Source organism: Hibiscus syriacus, unplaced genomic scaffold (genome assembly GCF_006381635.1).
Source record: "Hibiscus syriacus cultivar Baekdansim isolate YM2019G1 unplaced genomic scaffold, ASM638163v2 tig00112400_pilon, whole genome shotgun sequence".
Taxonomy (NCBI): Eukaryota; Viridiplantae; Streptophyta; class Magnoliopsida; order Malvales; family Malvaceae; genus Hibiscus; species Hibiscus syriacus.
In genome coordinates, this window is record NW_024063322.1 from 136,678 (window position 1) to 140,228 (window position 3,551).

General features: G+C 28.9%; 1 long non-coding RNA gene across 1 annotated transcript; it reads right to left on the reverse strand.

Moving 5' to 3' along the window:
* Window positions 1-924: 924 nt before the first annotated feature.
* Window positions 925-2,972, reverse strand: LOC120179098. Its single transcript, XR_005521578.1, has 3 exons — window positions 2,915-2,972; window positions 1,992-2,095; window positions 925-1,241 (listed from the first exon to the last, which is right to left on the reverse strand). It is a non-coding gene; the product is annotated as an uncharacterized LOC120179098 (long non-coding RNA).
* Window positions 2,973-3,551: the final 579 nt, after the last annotated feature.

Below are 3,551 nucleotides of genomic sequence, written 5' to 3' on the forward strand. Positions count from 1 at the left end.
ATAGTATAATTCAACTTGTTAAAAAAATACATATATAATAAGGACAATTTGGTAAAATATACATTCCAATAATCTTTTATTCATTTAATCAAACACTGTAATCTTACATTCCTGCTAAACGAACCAAACACAACAATACAACATTCTCAGTAATGTGTTAGGTAATATTACATTCCAATAATCATATTCATGCCGATAATATTATATCTCGTGAACTAAACGCATCATATTTAGACAAACTTATTACTTGATGTGATAAGTTCCTTGAACATTGTTTGGCCTAATAGGCCCAAAAAACCCAGGTTGAATTCATGGTTTACTATTTCACTATCATAGCCAAAAGACAATTCCTGTTTTATGACATACTCGGGATCCTAGTATTTAAAATTGTCTTTGAACATCATATCAATACAAGTTGGATTAAATTTTAAAACTATATTTTATAATTCAAAATCATTAAGTTTTTGTTATAATACTTTTAAATTTCATATTGTTTACATGAGTTTTTAAAAGCATTTAAATATAATCTTTTAAATATTTATTCATTGAGTGGTTGAAGATAAGATTTATACAGATGTGCCATTGTCATTATTCAATTGATTTGTTATAACAACTCTCTCTCTCGTATTTATTGTCGAGAACGAGTCGGAAATGTCACCTAAAGTTTTCAAAAAAAATCCTTACTAATTGAAGAAATATTTGTCTTTAAAATTATATAAAAATTATTTATAACAAAATATATAAAAAATATATTTTTCAAACTATTTAAGTCTAGTTTTATGCATCACGCAAAAGCTAGTGATTTTTATAATTATAAAAGAGCTTACACATCACAAAATTGACTACCAAAACATATACATGCCAACTATGAAATCAAAATACATAAGGAAGATGTAAATACTGTAGTAGCTTGTGAATTTTCCTCAAATAGGAAATGATGCACAACTCCTCCTTACTTCTGATAACTACGATCAACCAACGTGTAAACTGATTACACGCTAAGTATAGATTTAGTGAGACATTAATATAAAAATACAATATAATACATGGTAATAATACAAAAACCACCGCAGGCGTGGCCCAGTTGGTAAAGCAAGGGCTCTTGCTGGTCTCATGTCTTAGGTTTGAACCGCGCTGGCTGTGAATCCTGGAAAAAAGCGGGGGACAGAGTGGTGGGTTCTTTGAGCCTCTCCGAAGGTTGCCTCGTAGGGTCGGATTCTTTAGCCTGGCCTTGGGAGGTCCTACGTTATCAAAAAAATAATACAAAACATATCAAATAACGATAGAATGGAGATATCATAGAATAATATATAATAATATAAATCTGACTTATATCAAAGTCATTCATATTAAGTATCACCCGATAATCATCAATTCGGATATAAAGCATTTCATGCCAAATCAGTTATAATCAATGAAATACTTTCAAATTCATCAATCAAACATATATACTTTTTAAATTATTTTTAAATCATAGCCCAAAGTAAATAAATGAGAACACAAGGTATGCGAGTCACAAATAACACTTTTAATGCCGAATCACATGTACAAAGATATCATCAACACATATGTATCAGTGTACCAAAGGTCAGGAATACTATAACACCATCAACACATATGTACTATATAATGTATCTTGTAAGTACTGTAGCACCATTAACACATATGTACTACGTACCTAATGTAGTTGCTATTACTTTATGGCATGCCAACTATACTAAGAACTCTCAATGTACATACAATGGTCATTTCTATTAAAACCGCATATCGTTCATTTATCAAAGATATCCATACATAACTATAACAAAGCTATCATATAAAAGAGTAGTGGGCAGTTCACACCCGAAAATATTCAATTCCAATTTAACAAAATATTATGAAAAATATCATAATATAAATCAAAGCAGTTTTTTTTTAAATTATTTAAGATTAGCTTATCGCAAGCATTCTTTATATTATATATAATAGTACAAGTATAGTAATGCACTCACCTTAACGCTATGTACCAATCTAAAATATAACCTTCTGAAAAGCTTCAAACGTATTCTTTTTCCTTTCTTTTTTTTGTTCACCTCGTCTTGACTAAACTTGGATGCTTCAAGTGCATAAATTATAAAACACACACAATTCAAAATACAAGTTAAAATTTAATTCTAGCCATGCTCACTGATCAAACAAAAGTCTCTTAAAAAAATTCATATATAAACTTCATATACTTTAAATTAATCTTGAATACCATAATTCCACCAAAACTTTATTTTCTCTCTTTCAAAGCTTCAACTCCAACTTTCACATTCTAACTAAAATAATGAAGCTTGAATAATAACAAACTGTCTAAACACTTTAAATACAATTTCCCTTTAACTTTCCTTAATAACCAAACTAGTCCTTCAATATTAACCTTAGGGTTCAAGCTTCAAACAACCCATTTTTGAAAATAATACCATTTCCTAATCATTGCCATCATCAAATAACATTTACACATCAATTCCTTATTTTTTTTAAATTTATCGAATTGGTCCTCCATAATATATCTTTATTTTTTCGCTTCAATCAACACTTCAAAACTTTCTAAACACTTAATCATTCGCGATTAAACTCAAAACATGTTTCCATGTCAAACCCTAAACTCCTCCAGAATAGCCAAATTGATTCTCAAAGCTTTAACAATTGATTTTCAACTTCAATCAAGTATAGAAATGATAAAACAACATTTAAGCTTTCACAACCCATCATCATTTCAATTGAATCCTTGAACCCCAAATATTATCTACTCAAAATCTATAACATATACTAATCGAAACCATGAATAAATGGTACCAACTTGTAGAGAATTTAATTGAAAACAAAATTTGATTCATGTTTGAACCTTAAATCCAACTTAAAATGTTTGAAAATTGAAATTAAAACTTACCTAAAATTTCTTTTGAACTTCACGGCAGCAGCAACAAAAAATGGGGAATTCTTGAAGTTTCTTTTCATTTGATTTAATTTTTTTCTATTGATACTTAAAATGAATTTTAAATTTATTGTAATGCAAAATGACCATCTTGCCCTTAAAATCTAGTGTTTCTAATCAAGCTACTTGTCAAGTTTCTCATCCAAAAGCTAAAATAATACCAATGAGTTAGTAGTTTACACCTTTGTTCTTATAAGATTCCCAAATATCAATTTTGCCATTTTTAATCCAATGGTTAAGATTTAACGTGGAAACCATCTTAGATCCAATGATCCATATTAAATTTTATCCTTTTAAACATAGGAAATGACTTCTTTTCCCTTTCTCTAATATCTAGCAAAATTCTTAAATTTTCAGTTCGATCCGATTATCCGAATTTTCTCCGAACTTAACACTTTATATCTTTTAACACAAATTCCGTATCAAAAATCCGAGTAACACGAAAACATCATTCTTGAGAGTAAACTATCCATTTATCTCTTAATTTAAATATATGTTTTCCTAAGTCCATTTCTTATGTTTGTGCTTTGTATATGCCTGTGATTTCTTCTATTTGTGAACTGAGATTGTAGGAGCTATCTACTCCCCAACC